Genomic DNA, 20,363 nt, shown 5'->3' on the forward strand with positions numbered 1-20,363 from the left:
AGTCACAAGCCCAGGGCCAACTTCCAAAGCAGCTTGCAAATCCGAAGGCCCATCCCCACCTCGATACAATTTAACAGTTTTATCAATCTCTGCACAGCACAGCTCAGGTACACCTAAAGGAATGCCTACCTTCAACCGGACCAAACCAGTGTTCCACAGTTACTTCCTTTTTTTTCCTGATTGTGGAAAACTTGTAAATAATAATTCCTAACAGAATACGAGATCTAAAGCAACCAAAAATAATATATGCATATAAAATTCAAGCATAATTTTTAAAAACTATAAGGAAAAAATTACCATTTGACTATAAAGCATCCTCTCCCAACATTTTTTCTCTCTCATTCTTTCTTCTTTTCTCCTCCCCCTCCCTCTCCCTCTCCCCCTCTCTCTTTTGTCTGAATTTAACCTACAAAACACATATGGGAATTCTCAAAATACTTTGTTAAGGGTCTTGGTGGGTAAATCAATTAAAGACGTGCACAAGGTAGGTCAGAGAAAGTTAGCTTGTGTGAGTAGGGCCAACAGCCAAGCAAGCAAATGCTCTGGGCCACAGAACGAACCTGTGGCCGGATGACCAGGGCCCATCGCGTTTCCCTTTCTGTCTTTCTGGAGGGGAAGTTGACAGAAAATGAAAACACGGTTGTTGCCTGCCAGGATCTGGCGGCAGGTCAGGTCCCCGAGGCTCCATTGCCGCGCGCTTGGGTGCTCGTTCCCGAGTCCGCCTCGGGGCGTGGGAGCCCGAGAGGAAGGCGCTGGCCCTGCGCCCTAGGGAGCCCCGCTCTGCGCACCCCAAACCAACCACCGGCGAGCAGTGGTTCTGGAGTGTCCCTTCCGCGCCCCCGCCTCTGCAGTCTCCTCTTACCCTGACCTCGTTGGCTTCCTCTGTCACCTCCAGCTGCTGTCACCGAGGGCCCACGGCCCTGCGCAGCCAGTCTCAGCGAATGGGCGGTGGCGCAAGCACTCCCAATGCGCATGCGCAGGGCCAAAGCCCCAGGAAGAAGGAGGCGGGGCTCGCGTCTCTCCCATTGGCCAGTGACAGCTGAAGCTTGGAGGGACTGGCAAAATTCCTAGGGAACCAAGCTTTGATGGGTGACAAAGTGATGTCTACATGCAAGAAAAGAGGAAGAAATCCAATAGAGGAGAGCTGCGTTCTTTATTCGGTGGCGCCATCCTTCCTGGATTGAGGGTGCACCCTCAGCTCCTGAAGGTCCTGTTTCCTAACCCTCAGCTCTGTGGCAGACTTGACAACTCCATTTTAAAATGTCACTGCAAAAATGTCAAGGCAATCCTAGCTAAGCCCACGCAAAGAATAAATGAAGACTCACCTCCCGATGCCCACTTGGTAAGGGTGTTTCTTGGCTCATGATGGGTCTTTCGTCCTTGAAATACAGGATGCGGTTTTCCCAGGCTTTAAGAGCACAGACTGTTCCAACAATAACTCTTTAAACATGTGACTCTCAGATGAGAAACATCAGTGGTTCAGGTAAAAGAAATACTTTTCCAAATTAATTAGACGATCTTGCCTTGGCCTTTGCCTGTAATTAAGACAGTGTTATTTCTGGAAAGAATATGAAAACGCATGATACCAAAAGTGCAGTCGAATTCAGGTGGAGGCTGGGGGTGGGGGTAGGGGGTGGGGGTGGGGTGGTAGTGGTGGTAGTTCCAGACTATTGTGAGTCAGAACCGCAGAGCAAACTGTACGTTGGTTGGTTTTACACATGCAAGCATACATCGGTGATTTAAGTCTGACTCAAACACCGCATCTTCCAAGTAGGATCCACAGTGGACTAAGCACACTGGTCAAAGGATGTGCGTCCATTTAAAGTGTGATGTGATACAGCTAGAGCCATTGTGAACTGTAGGGTTTTGCTGCTTTTTTCCGGCACTGGAAACTGAACCAAGGTCATTGACCATGAGAAGCCCATGCCTTCCCTGTGTCCTGTATCACCAGAGGTTTTTGGTTTTGAAACAAAGTCTCTATAGGTTGCCCAGACTAACCTTGAACTCACTGTGTAGCCCAGGTAGGCCTTGAACTTGCAACCCTCTTTCCTCATCGTTCAGAGTACAGGCCTGTCCCAGGTTGTTTGTGGTTCTGTTTGGAGGTACTAGGGATCAAACCCAAGGCCTCACATTTCAGGTAGTTGATCCACCCCTGAGTTCTACCTGTCGTCTCCACTGTGAACTTATAGAAATATTAGCCCATCATAGTGACATTATATGTTTCCTAAGATACAGAGGAAATTCAGGTTTTTCTTTGAAATCAATCCTTTTGTCAAACTTGTTATATTTTTAAAAATCACAAGGCAAAAACCTCTGCAATAAAAAGTCATGTTAGCTGTTAAAGCTACAGAGTCTTTTTAGAAAGTCTAGTTGTTTCCTCATAATACAGATTCAGGAACCTGAAACACAAAACACTTCCAGGCCCCATACATAATTAAGAATAGCAAAGGCTGGGTTGGGGATTTAGCTCAGTGGTAGAGCGCTTGCCTAGCAAGCGCAAGGCCCTGGGTTCTGTCCCCAGCTCCGAAAAAAAAGAAAAAAAAGAAAAAAAAAAAAAAGAATAGCAAAGGCTTGAGTGTCCTGCCCAAAACTCTGAAGTCCTTCGTGCCACCGAATCCAGACAGCTGCTAACTGCTAAGAGTCTGTAATGCAGCGACTATTAGGCCTTGTAGTACAGACTTCATGGTTGAGTAGAGTCCGGTGGTTTCCTAGCTGGCAGTGGTGCTCTTTCCGGGAGAGCACACACTGTGATGAGATTTATACAGAGCACGGCGCTAACGCAAAAGATGAGTGCCTTACTGTAGTGCCAGCAATAAATTTTGAAGTGAAAACAGGAACAAAAATTTTGGAAAGTTATATAAAGTTTTATTGGAAGACAACATGGAAAGGGACCTTTCTGCCAAGGAAGGAGTGGGCATGTTGACTTTAGTGTGTATAATACGTGTAAATGTTTACTTTATTCGGATGAAGCATCGTGCATGGACTCAAAAGACAAGGGCTGGAGAGATGGCTCAGTGGTTAAGAGCATTGACTTCCAGAGGACCCGAGTTCAAATCCCAGCAACCACATGGTGGCTGAAGACCATCTATAATGAGATCTGATGTTCTGGAGTGTCTGAAGACAGATACAGTGTACTTATATATAATAAATACATATTTTTTAAAAAGTCAAGATGCTAGGAATGCAAACGAGATCCTTAAAGCAAATTGCTCCTGTCTCACGTTAAGTGAGTGGTGGGGGTTGAGCTACTACAAGATTTTGATGAAAGGTAAGAAGTGCTGTTCACTTCCTGCCACAAAGGAAAGTCTGGGAGAAGTAAGGAAAATTAAAGGGAAATACTACAGAGAAGAAAGGCAATCATGTAACAATAGTATGCTTATAATGTAACAATAGTATGCTTAAAATGTAACAGTAGCATGCCAAAAATGTAACAATACCACGCCCATAATGTAACAATACCACGCCCATAATGTAACAATACCACGCCCACCATGTAACAATACCACGCCCACCATGCAACAGTAGCGGACCTCGCTAAAGAACTTCATCAAGACTGGAGATGTTGAAGGGCTGCACTAAAGTAAATAAGACAGAGAAGAGGTGAGGTTAAGGTGACAAATATTCAAGAAGACTTGTACAACAACTGGGTATGGAGAGCCAAAGAGAGGATTTGTGAAATGGAACTGATATCTAACATGCTTTCCATCCGCCCTTCCCTATTACTTTTGCTAGAATCCTGGACTGGGTAGAAGGAAGGATACAATACAGGTCCATAGAGAGGACACTGAGACTCAAAGACCTCTGAGTTGCCCTACTAGTCACTGGCTATACAGGGACAAAAGCTGGGAATTCCAAATTTTGAGCTTGCCCCAAGTTGCCATTTTTTTAAACCATAATAATTGGATTCTTTCCTAGTCATTTTACTTCAAAGAGAAAAATTAAGTATAATACTCTGCTAAGCTTAGAGGCTCAGAGAGCAAATGGATCCCAAAGGAATTCCTGAAAATTGTGGTACTACATTTTATTACTTAGCATCTATTTAATGGCTCAGTAAAGAAATGAGCCTGCCTTTATTTGATCCAACGTTTCTGAATGTATTTCACTATGACTATTTTTATACTTAATATAAAACATATGACATTTTGAGGATTAAAGAAGCGCTCGTCAAGACAGCAATCTTCATACAAAGCTGCTAATGCCCTTTTGATCTTTCCTAATCACAGGTAACTCCTAAGGTCTCTTTCAAGCAAGATTAGCATATTGTCTTAATTACTTTTCCTTGGCTCTATGAATACTCTGGCAAAAGCAATTTGTTTTGACCCACACTTTTGAGTTACAAACTATCATGACAAGGAAATAGCACCATCAAGAACACAAGACAACCATTAGTTTACAGTCAAGTGGTAGGGACTGACAAATGTCTGTGCCCTCCTCACTTTCTCCTCTCTAGTCCAGGATTTCTGCTTAGGGAATGGTGTTACCCACAGTGGACAGGTCTTCCCACCTCAGTTAATCAAACCAAGACAATCTCCCACAGGCATGCTCAAAGGCCTATTACAAGGTGATTCTAAATTTCGATAAGTTGATAGTTGACATTAGCCATGACTTGTCTGAACTGGGAACTCCCATCTATAACACAGAAATCTTAGGAGACACAGCAAACCACCCATTTTTTTTATCATTAGTTTTCAAACAGTTTCCACAATTCTTTTTCTTTTTGTCCCTCATTGTCTGTTCCCTGTCTACTTCGGTAGCAATGAAGGTGACCAATTCAGTTCTGTTCCATTTTCTTGTCACCACAGCACATACTCACATGCTGGAAACCTGACCCTGAAACCAGCCCTCCATGATCGTCGATTTCCTAAACCCCAAAGTAAGCTACTTCAAGATGGAAATGCTCAGCAGTGAGAGGGTGGAACTTTAGGTGAAGGAAGCTGGGAATTGGTCTACAGAGAAATGCTTGAGCAACACATGACATTTTGAAGATGAAAGGGCACATTGCATATTCATAAATCAGAGACCATGAAAAGTGGCTCAGTAAAGAAGCAGGTGTGGCTTTGTTTGATCCAACGTTTCTGAAAACATTCCATTATCAACACTTTTGCATTTAATATTTGAGAAACATTTACGCTGGCTAGCTTTATGTCATTTTTAGATAAAGCTACAGTAGTTTGGGCAAAAGAAACATCAGTTGAGAAAGTGCCCCCATCAGACTGGATTGAGGGCAAGCCTGGGGGCGCATTTCCTTGGTCAGTGATTGGCCTGGGGAAGGAAGAGCTCACTGTGTGTACTGCCCCACACGGACTGGTGCTACTAGATTGTATTAAGATGCAGGATGAGAAAGCCATGAGGAGAAAGCCAGGACACAGCATCACTCCATGGTCTCTGCTTCAGTTTCTGCCTCCAAGTTCCTGCCTTGAATCCCTGCCCTGACCTCCCTGGATTATAGAGTAAAAGTTATGAGATAAATTAAACCCTTTCTTTGCCAACCTGCTTTTGGTAATAGTGCTTTATCACAGCAATAGAAACACTTAAAACAGTTTTCAAGTATGCATTACAGAAAACACTGCTTTCAAAATTAAGTCTAAACTTTTTATCGTGGTAAACTTCCAAAATTATGTCCAAGCTTCTTATGCTTACAGAACAGAGTTGATCATGTCTGCTTTGCTTCTGAGAGTCCTACTTTATTATTTTGTTCCCAGTATCCTGTCTGTTGAACCACCCATTCACTCTTAAAAGTACCTCAGTTCAGAAGATACATCGTTGAGTCACGTTGCATCTAAGGAGCACAAGCTTCAGTTCCCGGCTTTCCATGTTCTACAATACATTGCTTTAAGGAACTTCAATCTCTGCTCGTACCTCCCTCCTGGCAACAGCATGACCGACCACACACTGGAGGTTTTCTTATTTCTGTACTTCGGCTCACGGAGTTATCTTTAACTATCATCTGCTGTTCTTACTTCCTCATTTTAATGTGTGTGTGCTTTCTTTTTAATTTTAGCATAATCTTAGACGTAGGAAAGTTGCAAGTTGAGCATAATAGCTCATGCCCGAAATCCCAGAACTCGGGAGGTGGGGCAAGATTGCTGTGAATTTGAGACCAACTTGACCTACATAGAAAGCTAGAGACCAGAATAAGCTATAGAGTGAGGCTTTGCAATCAATTAGCAGACAGACAGACAGACAGATGGACGGATGGACTGACTGATTGACTGACCAGGGGCAGGGAGAAGGTTTCGTAAGTAAAGGCATTTGCCCTCAAGCCTGGCAATGTAAGTTCAATCCCCAGTTTTCACCTGGTGCAAGAAGAGAAGTGACAGGGGTTGGGGATTTAGCTCAGTGGTAGAGGGCTTGCCTAGGAAGCGCAAGGCCCTGGGTTTGGTCCTCAGTTCCGAATTGAAAAAACAACAAAACAAAAAACAAAACAAAACAAAACAAAAAAAAAACCAAGAAGAGAAGTGACTCCATGCCTTCTGAACTCTACGTGTTTGCACGATGCACACATGCTCAATAAATACATGATCTAGAAAGATGTTTGGAAGACTTCCCAAAGATCCTGCAGAATTTGTATATGAAGCTCATTCAGGTGCTTAAGGTAACAACTTGTATGACATTTGTTGAACATAAGCAGTGAATCTCTGTACTGTAGCATCAATTAAACTGCTGGCTGCAGATAAACAGTTATGCTAATGGCTGTTTCTTCTGGGAACCAACCCCAGGAATCCAAACTGTGTTTTGACAGCGTTTCCTTTGTCGTCTCCTCCTATCTGTGACTATCTCTGTTTTCTGTTGCATGGCCTTGATACTTTTTAAGTCATGAGTTCTGCATAATACACACCTCACTGATGAGCTATGCAGATGGGCAGGATCAGAGGCGTCTGGAAAGCAAGCCACAGAGGAAGTGGCCTTCTCTTCATGGTATGTCACCTCAGGTGGGACAGGACATGGGCACGGCCCATTGTTGGCGACGGCGGCTTCAGTCTCTAGGCTGAGGTGCTGTCTGAGTCCCCCCAAGGGCAAAAGACCAGTTTCATTTCCATATAACACTATAGCAGGATCCCATGCCTTCTTTACATTCAAGAAGAATAGATTTGAACTCCAGATTTAAAAAGAAAGCTCATTAAGCTTATGGCCTGGGTATATAGATGAAATCTCAGTACCTGGGAGGCAGGAGAATTACTGTGAGTTTGACACCAGCCTGGAGTACATAGTTAAACAATGTCTCAAACACCACTGCAAACAAGAGTAACAAAGTTTATGGGACTATTCTGAAACTGCAACATTAGGTAATTAATCTTTGGGGAGAAATACTTTGAGACATGCACATATTTTAGATTTCCTTAACTTTTTGTAAATCAATTAAAATTTGTCAGTGAATTTTGAGCAACATTCAGTCGGACTCTCGTGATTATTTTCCTAGAGCAGGCTTCCTATTTCTGTCTATTCTTATGTAAGGGGGACTTTGTCACTACTCACAGATTTATTTCTTGGTCATCTATGTGTATCAACGTGAGTTAGTGGATCTTTAGTTTATTCTTTGTCCTTTTAATTCGATTGTCCCTTCATTGTTCCATCACTTTGGATTTGTGTGTGTGTGTGTGTGTGTGTGTGTGTGTGTGTGTGTGTGTGTACATGTTCATGGGGCTACATTGTGCATGCACATATATGTGAAACTGTGTGGAGAGAGAAGCCATTCATGGGTGTCTTTCTTGATTGCTCTGCACCTAATGTTTTGAGACAGTTTCTTATTGAGCCTACAGCACCTTGATCCAGATAGCATGGTTACCAGAACGTTCCATGGGTCCTCCTCATCCATGGAGGCTCAGTGCTGAGGACAAGCATGGCCTGCAGTGACACCTGCCCTTCTACACAGGTGCTGAAGACTTGAACTCAGTTCCTCCTGCTTTCGTGGAAAGCACTTTATTGCCTGAGCTTGATATCCCTCGCAGCCCACTCAGAGTTCTCTGCGGTTGGCTACTCTGTCCATCTGGCAGGTCTTCTAGTTTTACTTCACATTTGTTGGGACAAGATGCTCCAGGCTTACCTTCCACTTTTATTTCCATTCCAACTCTATACCTGTTCATTTTAATAACAGGTCTGTTCTTTCTTATTATTAAAAAGTGTTTAGATATCAAGATCAGAGAGCCCACTGTTAATGTAATGGGCTCTCTTGGACATAGATAAAGCTAAGAAACAAATATGTTCTGTAAACTCCTCTATGCACGCTTATTTATAATTTCATCTATTTTCTCTGTATCTGTGCCCAGAAGCTTATGCCAATCGGTTTTTTTTTTTTTCGGAGCTGGGGACCGAACCCAGGGCCTTGTGCTTGCTAGGCAAGTACTCTACCGCTGAGCTAAATCCCCAACCCCTGCAATGTGGTTCTTTTGTTTGTTGTGGGTTTGTATTCCTTCTTGAGGCACTGGTTTATTTTCAAAGAGGCTGATTTTCTTCTTTTTGTTATTTGAATAAATATCTAGTTATTGTATATATAATAATATATAATAATTAAACGGATTTTTGACAAGCATGCAATACATCTTTCAGTATGGTTTAGAACATTTCCATTGCCCTAAAGACTTTCTTTCCCTTTAAACGAATATGCCTGCTCCTCTAACCTGGGCGGTATGATGTCTTCTGTTCCTGATGAGGCAGGATAGAAAGACAAGACACTCTATGGGGACTTGAGGAGAATAAGGAACTCTTACACGGGAACCAGGTTGAACTTACCAGCAATGAGGCAAGCATACAGCGGTCAACAGCGACACAAGATCTCTCTCCCTTCCCAGCAGTTAACACACTGCTTTCTAGGAATCTCACCAGAAACACTGTTTACAGGAAGATGATCCCATGTGCAACACTAGTAGTTTCTGGGTTTAGTTTATCAGATTATAATTCCATACAAGAAGTCTCTGGATCCACCTCACAGATCTCATGTATTAGGGAAGGGGGCGGGGCTTTGTTATAGTACCTTTTCAGATGTCGCTTGAGAACCAGCCCTCCCAACCACCACCACCGCTGAGGCTCACAAGTGATGACATATGAAGACAGAGAATCTCGAAGCTCCTACAGGAACCGGTACCCGCACTAGTGTGTGTCTTACTGTGTGATTTCTGACAGAAGCCCACACGCACGCTCTCAGGTGAGTTTTTCTCCTCGCCTAAGCTCCTTTCTTCATATTCTTACTAGAACTCTTCAACTGAGTCTCAAACTAGCTAGCGAGAAATGTTTTTCTGTATCGAAGCCACAGATCCTAGTTTGGCTTGAGTCAAGATCCCTAAGAGATTAAAGTTCCTCCTGAGGTTGCCCAGGGTGCGAGAGCAGAGCTGTCGCTCTGTCCCCTCACCACTGACACCAATACAAAACTGGAGCACAAGAGCTCACCTGTAGAGTGTCTTGTTTCACTTAGCATAATGCACTGAAGATGTTTCCACATTGTTGTGGGAATCAATATTGTGTTCTCTTTTGGCTAGCTGGCTGGGTATGATACAGCTTATTATTATTACCAAAAGGCTGCTTGTAGTTTATGGTTGTTATAAATAAAATGTCCATAAATACCAGAATATAATTTTTTTTAGTAACAAGTGGTATGTTTTTCATTTGATTAATTATCTAGAAATGGGAAAGAGGGATTGAATGGCGCGCGCGCGTGCGCGCGCACGCACACACACACACACACACACACACACACACACACACACAAATAAAACTTTTAAAAGCAGTTGTCTTCAAAAGGAGTGGTTTACAAACATCAGATGGTTCAAGTATTCGAGGAGTTTATTGAGTCTTCTACCCTCTCCTCTCATCAATTCCTAAGAAACAAGGGTCAAAGTCCCCAACTAACTGCAGATTTTCTCTACTTTTCCTCCTGTGTCAGTCAGAATTTACCTCACAGGTTTCAAAGGACAAACACTATATGTATGCCCACATGGCATACTTCTGATGATCTGCTCTTTTATTATTATGGCCATGGCCCCGTATGTAGGCTATCCTAGGTTCCCTTGACATTTATTTTGGCCACTTCAGCTTTCTCTTGGCTGAGGTCTGTCTTAATCTGTTTCTTCAGTGTTAGCATTTTCACGTTTAGAGTAAGCAGTCTGTAGAGAGTGTAGTCTTTTTTTGACTTCTGTCAAGAAAACCCTTATCTTTTAATTAGCAGATACAGACCACCTCCTCCGGTAAAGTCACCGATGGGTCTGAATTACACCTTTCTGGTTGTTGTCTGTTGGCTCCACTTGGTCTTCATTTATTTTTTCTTATTTTCTTTGCTTGAATTTCATTGAGAATTTATGAAAAGCCAGCCATGGTGGCTCACATCTTTAATCCTAGCACATGGGAGACAGAGACAGGTAGATCTCTGCGTTCAAGGCCTGCCTCTTCTAAAAGTGAGTTCCAAGGCAGCCTACGCAGAGAAACCCTGTCTCAAAGAAATCAAAACTCAAACAAAAAAAATTAAAACCAAAAAACAGTATTTTTATTTCTACTATTAAATTACAATATGTGCTTATAAAAAACTTATACTTTCAAAAAGCTTATCTCCATTTATTTTGAAACAAGAGCTTTAACGATCTTAGGGCTGTTTAGCAAGCCTTAGTTCTTTGCTATTTTCATATATTGTTCTTTAAAAAACCCAATAGGTATTTTAAGTTTTAAAGATCATTAATTTTTTTGGGTTATTTAAGGGGAAATGGGTTTGTTTTATGTACTCCATTTAAGCAGTCTATATACAATCTATATACAATCTTTATACAGTCTAGATACAGTCAATATAGGCTTTATATAGTCTATATACGGTCTATATACAGCCTATAGACAGGCTATATACAGTCCTTATATGATCTGCTTATGTCTTAGTTTTTTGTGTAGAATCAAGTTTATAACCCACTTTAGATTTCTTCCTGCACATTGTATTGTCTCCTTCAGGTGACAAAGACAAAAAGAGAAGAAACCTCACGGATGTGCACACATGACACAGGGGGAACCTCATGGGTGTGCAGACATGACACAGGGGGAGCCTCAGGGATGCACACACATGACACAGGGGGAGCCTTACGGATGTGTACACATGACACAGGGGGAACCTCACAGATGTGCAGACGTGACACAGGGGGAACCTCATGGATGTGCAGACATGACACAGGGGGAACCTCACGGATGTGCACACATGACACAGGGGGAACCCCATGGATGTGCAGACATGACACAGGGGGAACCTCATGGATGTGCAGACATGACACAGGGGGAACCTCATGGATGTGTAGACATGACACAGGAGGAACCTCACGGATGTGAACACATGACACAGGGGAACCTCACGGATGTGCAGACATGACACAGGGGGAACCTCATGGATGTGCAGACATGACACAGGGGGAACCTCACATTTACAAGTCTGGCACAATCACTTTGTGTTCTCTTACAGATACTAAAAGACATCTCATGCAATAGTTGCTAATGATACAACAACCAGATTCCCTTTAATTACCATGGTAACTGATCCTTAATGACTTCGGGAAATGTTAAATTGAAATGAATTTGGCCTAAAATTGACTCCCTGCATATTTAAGTTTCTCTCAAAGGTTTCTTGAAAGCAGAATTTGTTATGATCTTGTCTTTTAATTAAATAAGCAACCAAACCAAACCAAGCCAAACAGGGTCTGGAGAGATGGCTCAGTGGTTGAAAACACTTACTACTCTTACAGAAGACCCAGGCTCAGATCTCAGCACTCATATGGCAGCTCAAAATCATCGGTAACTTCACTTCCAAGGCACCTGATGCTTCCTTCTGACCTCTGAGGGCACAAGACATTCCCATGGTACACAGACATGAATGCAGGCAAAACCCTTACATCCCGTAAAATAAACAGATGTGAAAGTGCAAAACCAGCAACTGGAGAGTTTTTTTTCCCTCCAAGAATAGCTACCACAGTCAGAGTCCATATCTTAACGTCCCACTGCCCACTCTACTTTGGCCTTGGTTGATACTATGTGGGGGATTTAACTGATTTTCTGATTACTTGTTTCTTCAGTTACCAAGTGTAGAGTGTTGTTGTTTCTGGTCATAAGTGATTCTGTTCACTTCCCTTCTTGATCTATCATGTTTTGAATCTGTTTTACAAAGTGAATTTACACTCAAGAATTCTAAGTCTTCTAGTGAATTATTCTCTGTATCTGAATTGGTTGATAACAGATCCTGGGCTTACAGTAGCGCTAATTCCCTGTTCATGCTTCAGAGCATCTCTGTGGGCTTTGGCCAAAACTAGTCTCCAGCTGTACCTGGATTCCGTGCGAGGGTTCTCTCCCTCCCTCTCTCTCTCTCTCTCTCTCTCTCTCTCTCTCTCTCTCTCTCTCTCTCTCTCTCTCTGTCTCTCTCTGTCTCTGTCTCTCTCTCTGTCTTTCTCTTTCTTTCTCTCTCTCTCTGTCTCTCTCTTTCTCTCTCTTGCTCTCTCTGTCTCTCTCTTGCTCTCTCTCTGTCTCTGTCTCTCTGTCTCTCTCTGCCTCTCTCTCTGTCTCTGTCTCTCTCTCTCTCTCTGTCTCTCTCTGTCTTTCCCTCCCTCCCTCTCTCTCTCTCTGCCTGTCTCTCTCTGTCTCTCTGTCTCTGTCTCTCTCTGTCTCTCTCTGTCTCTCTCTCTCTGTCTCTCTCTCTCTCTCTCTCTCTGTGTGTGTGTGTGTGTGTGTGTGTGTGTGTGTGTGTGTGTATGTGTAGCGGGTGTATATTGTGGTGTGCCCTCCCATGAGGGTGTGTGTAGAAGATAGAGGTTAGTATCCACGTGTCTTTTTCAATTGATCTTCACTTTATTTTTTGAGACAGTGTCTCACTTAATCTGGTGGTCACCATTTGAGCTATCCTGGCTGACCAGTGAACCCTGGGGTGGGGTGGGGTGATCCATGTGTCTCTATGTCCCCAAATCTGGGGTTAAGGGGCACATAGCTGTGGATGGCTTTTTATGTGGGTGCTGTAGTTCTGAACTGAGATCTCCACACTGTGCAGCAAACCCCTTTACCCACTCACACCTCTGCCCAGGCCTGAGGATGCTTTCTTAGCTGTTTTGTTTCTATTGTTTTGTTTTCTTTTTCTAATATCCAACTTTCCCTGGCCCCACTCTCCTCTGAGCATTTTCCTAAATTCTTCTCTCACTTTAGTCTTCAGAAAAAGACAATTTAAGTGCTTCTCTAGAAAAAATTACCAAAATCTGAAATAGACAACCCAGAGAAGTTTTAGTGCACCTTTCTCAAACATAAGAGACTAAGAAAACTGGCATGCTAAGATTTTACAGTACTCCCTGGGGAAGAGGAACAGGTGAAGGGGACAGGGGCCAGAATGGAGGGGAAGGACACCCAATGGCTGGACCCCCCAAGATCCACAATCAGCCACCTGGGGTATCCAGGTTAGGGTTATTAAATCACCAAACTGGAGGCAAAATGCAGAGGGATATGAGAATGGGGGAGGGGGCAAGGAGGTGTTTACTGTTGTGTTCCTTCCTGTCCTTGATGCTTGATGCTTGTGAAATCAAAGTACCCTTGGGGCTTTAGTCCTGGAAATTAGTAGATAACAAGATGTTTCAGTTAACAAAAAGATTAAAAATGGAATCTTTACTAACTTTTCTTATTCTCTGAATTTCTCCAGCACTGTAGTTTTAATTACGATATATATATATATATAATGTATGTACGATGTCATGTACATATATGTGTGTATATATCTCATATGTACATTATGTGATATATAATTTATAATATGATATGTGTATAAATATATGTATATGGTATGTATACATATAGACATATACACACATATGACATATATACATATGTGTGTCATATATATAATGTGTACTTATATATAATATATTATATATCTCATATATACATACATACATATATATATATATTATATATATGTCAGATCCAAAGGAGGACCCTAACTGGTTGATTCCATAGAAACAAGGAGAGAAGCCATAGCCTCTTGTGGATGAGATGTGTGTGTTTAAAACTGTAACTGGGCTGCTAAGTCCCATGACAGTGACTTCATGTGACCACTCGGTGTAGTGGAAGTCATGAGGTCCCCAGGGTTAAGGTAATTAATGTCTCACATGACTGAAATATGCTGGGAATAAAGAGGTGAAATCGTGGAGGCATCTGGGAATGAGCACATGGGCCATGGAACCTTAGACACTGTACGGGAGGGGACAAAGAGTAGCCGGTAATTATGTTTGAATGACAAGAAATGCACTACAGGAGAAAAACAAACAAACAGAAGTTCTTGTGCTATAATAAATAACAACAAATCAGAATTTAGTAAGCAACCCAGAAATTATTACGGCAGGGTTGGGACAGGGCCAGAGAAGACTGGGTGTGGAAAAGTGGGATGAATGGCAGTAACTGATCAGATAATGCTTAACCCTGGGGCCTTCCTGTTCTCAGAAAGCTCTGTTAGCTGGCCGAGGCCACTAGTCAGAAATTTAGAACTTGGAGAACAAAGTCTCCACTGAGTTTTATTAATCTGAGTTTTGTTCTTGTTGATTAGCGGAGAGCTGAAGTTGAAGTTGGGCTAACTGTAAATGGAGTGTGCGTGGGAGGGTGGGGCATTTTCTTTGTACCAAGTATAATTATAGGAAAAGATGGGGAACACTGCCTCTGCCCTACAGGAACTGTCTTTTCCAGAACATAAAATACAGTAGGACAGAGGTTCTTAAACACTACTGTTTTGGGGGCAGGGGTCATGGGTCCCAGGCAAAACAGGCCAGAAACAGCCATATGATAAAGAGTGAAATTTGTATTGACAAGGGGTAGGTACTGGAGACCAGCTGTCGTATGGTACTATAGCCCTGCGATAAGTCTAGCCTTTCTGCAAGTGTATAAAAGTTATAGCTGAGGTCCACTGTGTCCTCAGCCCAGCCCTAGTTGGCAAAGCATGCTGAAATGACATGTCACGTGCTTTTAATAGCCAACAGGACCTGAGGGAAATCCTTCCACCAAGCCTGGCTATCTAACTTTGATCCCAGAACTCGCACCATAGGAGAGAACTTAGTCTAGAACATTGTCCTTTGGGCTCCACACAAAGCCCCCCCCCCCATATAAATAAAAGTAAAAAAGTAAAACAAAATAAACCTCATGACATTTGTAACAGTGTAGAACTCTGTTGATAGGGATTCTAAAGGGTGTTTCCACATATTTTAGAATGGAATGACAACTGGCCACTGTCACAGATAACAACACAAAACTGTAGATAACAGAATGCTCGCTGAGCTGGACTGCCTGGTTCAAACAGCTCTGGAATTCACAAAGGAGGGTTTGGTCAATACATTCACTCTCCTGATGCTTTTGTTTCCTCTCTTGGGAAATAGAGACAAAGATATTTCAGGTTTTCTGTGAGGATCACCTCAGTGACTTGTGGCACTCTCCAATATAATTAATTCAGGAGAATGGCTATTATTACCAGGGTATTATGGTTTTATTATAAAAAAAGAAAAACAGATATTCACACACATACACATGGAGTGGGGCAGGGAGTCAAAATCTGGAAGAATACACTTGTAATCATCCACATTGTTAATTTTTTCTTGAACTTTCTCTTTTTTCCCTTTAAATGAGATACACAAAGAAAATTAAGTCTGTCCATTTGAAAGCAAATGAACCATGTGGACTCTGAGAGAATGGCTGGTGGACTTTAGCCAGCAAGTGACCCGGAAATGGCTCCGGATGACGGTGGTCCTGATAGGATCACTCTCTGGTCACAGAAATCGAAGGGAGAGTCCATTTGAAGTGAAGTGGATTTATTCTATGCTCATTAGTGTTTTTCCAGTGTTACTTATTTTTTACCTATGTATAAAGTGCTTTTTTTCTGCATGCATGTCTGTGTGCTGCATGTGTGCAGAGCCCGCTACGGCCAGAAGACGACATCAGATCTTCGGGAACAGGAGCTGAAGGCTGTGAGCTACTAGGGTGGTCATGAAAACCCAGTTTGTGTCCTCGTAGCAAAGATTCTTCCCAGATCCACCTTGAGTTTATTATATATATTCGCATTCTGTCTAAGCTCCGCCCCACGGTTACCTGGCAACAGGCAGGCGTGCCTGAATCACTATAAAAGGGGCTGTTCGCCCCTCAGCTCTCTCTTGTTCTTGTCTTCATGCTCCTGCTCTCTCTCCCCATTCCCTTCCCCCTCCCTCTCCAGTTCTCATGCCTCCCCGCCCCCTTCTCCTGCTCTCTCTCGCTCTCTGGCTCTCCCGCTCTGCTCTCTCGCATTCTCTCTGCCTTTCTGTCTCTACTACCTTCTCAACTCCCCTCCCTATGCCCTGAATAAACTCTATTCTATACTATACCTTCGCATGACGGGTCCCTCAGAAGGAAGGGATGCCTCAGCATGGACCCACCGAGACACCCCCTTCCCCAATACCTCACCACACCTCCATAGAACGTATCCCCTCCCTCTCTTTATCTTCTTATAAACACAATTTAAAGCGTTAAATATTTTTTAACTGGAGGGCTGACTGCCTGTGCTAATCGGCTAACACACAACTTAAAGGTTAGGAGATTGCCAATTGAAACTGCACTTGGATATTTCTGCTATTTCTGCTCGTGAACAGATGGCTCCAGTTTTTCTCAAAACTTCCTGACTTCTAGACTGATAGGCAAGATACAACCCCATGCGCCAGTGTTAGTGCTGCTTCAGGAGGGACCGCAGGAAGTATTTACTAATCAGACACAAAAAGAGAAGGGGGAAGTGACAGACACAGCAGGAGAGAGAGGAGAGAAGAAGAAGGGGAGAGAAGGGAAGAGGAGGGGAGGGGGAGAGGGGGAGGGGAGGAGGGGTGAGGGGAGAGGGGGAGGGGGAGAGGAGAAAATGACAGCAGCAGCAGAATCACTAAAACATGAAGGTGGCAATTTAGAAACATACTTTCTCTGGTTCCTTGAGAGTCTTTCTTTTTCTTTCCATAAATTTTTCCTTTCCTTTTTAAATACTCTGTTTCCATCTGTAGCTCTCATGGCCCCTCACATTGTCAAGCACAATTCTCCGTGTGGACCCTTATATCCCAAGAGCAGAGAGGTGACTGGCATTACGGAGTCAACTCTGATAACAGTTACAAACTCGCTCATGACTGTGAACGACCATCCAGCAACAGTGAAAATCCCCCAAACAACCAAGAAAGTATAAATGTACATTTTGTCGTATGAAAGTGACAAAGACGTGCTCAGAGACTTCTAGGGCTATGCGGGGGGGGTGTGGGGGTGTGGGGTGGTGTCACACAGATTAGAAAATGAATGTGTTTTGTTACAGTTCACTCTGGAGTCTCTTAGAAGGAGGCATTTGAAAGCCTTCAGGCTCTCTCTAAGGCCAGCCTCTCCCCCTCCCAGGGTGCCCTGCTGCTCTCTAGTCCCTCCCAACATTACTACTGTTTACTTGGCCCCTCCCTAAGTAGACTATGGACTTCCTGGAGCTGTTGCCTTCGTTGTTAGCACTGTAAGGTGCTTAGCAAGCCTGTCTGAGAAGAGTGGACGTTACCTTGACTTTCCTCAGTCCTTGTTGAGACTTCTCCTTTATAACCAGGCCAGGCTCCTGTGAAAAGGTTGTTTAGAAAAGCCTATTCAAGATCCAGTTTAGGTTCAAGAGGGAGATGTCTACAGAGCACCAGGAGAAACAGGACCTTTAATGAAGACTAAGTGGTTCCAATGAAGATAATAGTTTCAAACACTTAGCTGATTTTTCTGGAGGGGTGGCTTGGAAGGGAGAGAATCTTAGAGCTGTGGACTGGTACACTTCAGCTGGAGAGTAGCCTGGAAGTGCTTTAGCTCAAGACGCTAGTGTTCCTGAGAGGGTCATTCTCTGGGCACAGCAGGTGAAGGGAGAGTCATTTCGTGTTCAATGACATTAGTCTGTAGTTCATTAATATTATTGAATGTTAATTATTTTTATTTTATGACTGTGGGTGTTTCAATGTGATATCTGGCACACTTTTGATGTGCTTTGTTCCAGGGTAAGGGCGGAGAAGAGGTCTTATTTGTTTTAAAGATGTTTTCTAATGGTGCCCGGAGGTATGGGTACAATGGCTGTAGTTTGACATACACAAACACACAGGATGTGGGAAGAAAAGCTGTTCCTGGAAACCAAGACGCAATATGGAGTCTCCCTTAGATCCTCTCTGTTCTCACCCTGGAGTCCATCTTGCCAGAGCTGAAGTTTTCTTTGTCCCCCACAGATGAGGCAGAGACGGGAGGGTCCTTTGAAAGAAATAGCCCAGGTTTCTCTTGCTTTCCTTTCCTTCTGATCAGTTTACAGTTGTTCAAGTTGTCCACGAGGGGGCAGCAAATTACAGACTAAGTAGTTTACAGCTAGTAAACAAAGGCTCATGTCTTAACTCACTCCTACTTTTAGCTAGAGTTTGTACTGTCGTTGTGTGCACTATTTCTAAGTTACTAGAGGATTTTCCTCAGAAGCGAAAAAATAGTGCCTGGATACATGGTTCTATTTTATTCCCTTTAAAAAAAACCACTTTTTTCTTTTCTAGTGAAAATCATACTGCAACAAACTCACAAATATCACAAATAAAAATATCACACTGCGCTGTTAGAATGGTCATTCTGAAGCCCTGGGGCTTCCCTCGGGGTTTTACATGTTCACCATCAACTATAAAAAGAAAACACACACACACAAAAACCCCCAAACACTCCAGAGTTGGAACTAGAAAATCAGTTAGTGTTCTGTTATTTTTCACAACTCCTGTGTCCTTTCGCCTGCTTCCCGTCCTGCCCAGTCACCTAAGCAAGAGCACCCTTTGGGGTCTCCATTGTAAATGTGATGCTATGCTCACACTTAAATTTGTTTCCATAAATATGTGTTCGTGCTATATGCTGGAATCTGCATACGAGAGAAAACAAGCTCGTTTTCTCTTTCTGAGGTTGTGTGACCCCCTGTAATAATAGCCATTCTAAGTTCATCTGTTTTCCTGGACTATTCTGATCACGTTTTTCTTTAGAGATGAATAAGATGCTATCTTATATATGTACTAAGTTTTCTTTTTCCATCCATTTGTTGACAGACATCTAAGTTGGTAACGTTTCCTTGCTATGGTACATAGAACAGCATTCTCCTCAGATATGCGAATGTCTCTGTGCAGGATATGGAGTGGAATGGCTGGGTCATATGGTAGGTGTTGTAGTCGTTGTATTGTTGTGAAGAGACTCTGTAACCACAGCACTTCTTACTAAGAGAAACATTTAATTGGGGCTTGCGACAGTTTAGAGGCTTAGCCCATCGTCCTGCTGGCGGGAGCAAGGCAGTGCACAGACAGACATGGTGCTGGCTTGGCCTTTTGAAACCTCAAAGGCCACCCTCAGTGACACACTTCCTCCGACAAGGCCACACCTCTTAATCCTTTCAAACAGTGCTGGAGACCAAGCATTTAAATCTGAGTCTATAGGGGCCGTTCTCATTCAAGCAACCATAGCAGACTTAAGTTTTTGAAGAAACTCCACACTGGGAATAAAGGGTCTTCTTCCTCCACATCTTCTCCAACATCCATTGTCAGGTTCTTGATGGTAGCTATTCTGACGAGGGTGAGGCAGTGTCTATCTCAAATAGTTTTATAAAACAACAACAACAAAGGACTAGGTAGGGATGTCGAACATTTTGTTAAATGGTTGTTGCCCATTTTGTCTTTCTTTGAAAAATGTCTGCTCTGTTTAGTAGCTGATTTGCTGGGTAGCAGCCTGATCACTTGCTATTTAATTTCTGTGGTCTTTGGAAGTCCCTTGTGTGAGGCATACAGAGATTTTCTCCCTTACCGTGGGCTGTCTGTGCACGGCACTGACAGCTTCCTTTGCTGTGTGTGCAGAAGCGTCTTGCTCCCATGTAGACTCGTGTGTAGTTCCCACTCTGTGCAAAAAACTCTTGCCTTCCCCAGAATCTCAGAGACTCTTTCTTAAGTTTTATCTGAGAGTTTTAGCATTTCATAATTTTAAAAATAGTTTTATTATGCATTTATTATTTATTTATTATTTATTATGCAATTATTTGTTTTACATCCTGACTACAGTTTCCCTTTCTTCTCATCCCTTGTCATCCCCCCACCTCTACCCCTCACGAATCCACTTCTCCAAGGAAGTGGATCCATTTTTGGTCCATTTTGTATTGATTTCTTTATACAAGGTGAGAGTTATTAATCTAATTTCATTCTTCTGCAGGTGAATATCCAATTTTGCAAGGACCTTTTATTGAAGGGGCTTCTTTTCCCTTAGTGCATGTTTTTGACCCTTTGTCAAAACTTAGGTGACCACACTATGCCTGTTTATTTCCAGATCTTGCATTCTGTCCCATTAGTCTGTCTGTCCTGTTAGTCTTCCTGTCTAAGAACAGACAGGCTTGG

General features: G+C 42.9%; 1 protein-coding gene across 6 annotated transcripts in view; it reads right to left on the reverse strand.

Moving 5' to 3' along the window:
* Positions 1-20,363, reverse strand: part of Stx7 (syntaxin 7) — a 107,314-nt gene that overhangs the window by 39,939 nt on the left and 47,012 nt on the right. For 2 of the 6 annotated variants that reach the window (XM_087586298.1, XM_087586296.1), the window contains exon 4: positions 1,326-1,535. The gene's annotated coding sequence lies outside the window, so the exon portion shown is untranslated. 6 annotated transcript variants of the gene reach the window in all.

Source organism: Rattus norvegicus, chromosome 1, assembly GCF_021556685.1.
Source record: "Rattus norvegicus strain SHRSP/BbbUtx chromosome 1, alternate assembly SHRSP_T2T, whole genome shotgun sequence".
Lineage (NCBI taxonomy): Eukaryota > Metazoa > Chordata > Mammalia > Rodentia > Muridae > Rattus > Rattus norvegicus.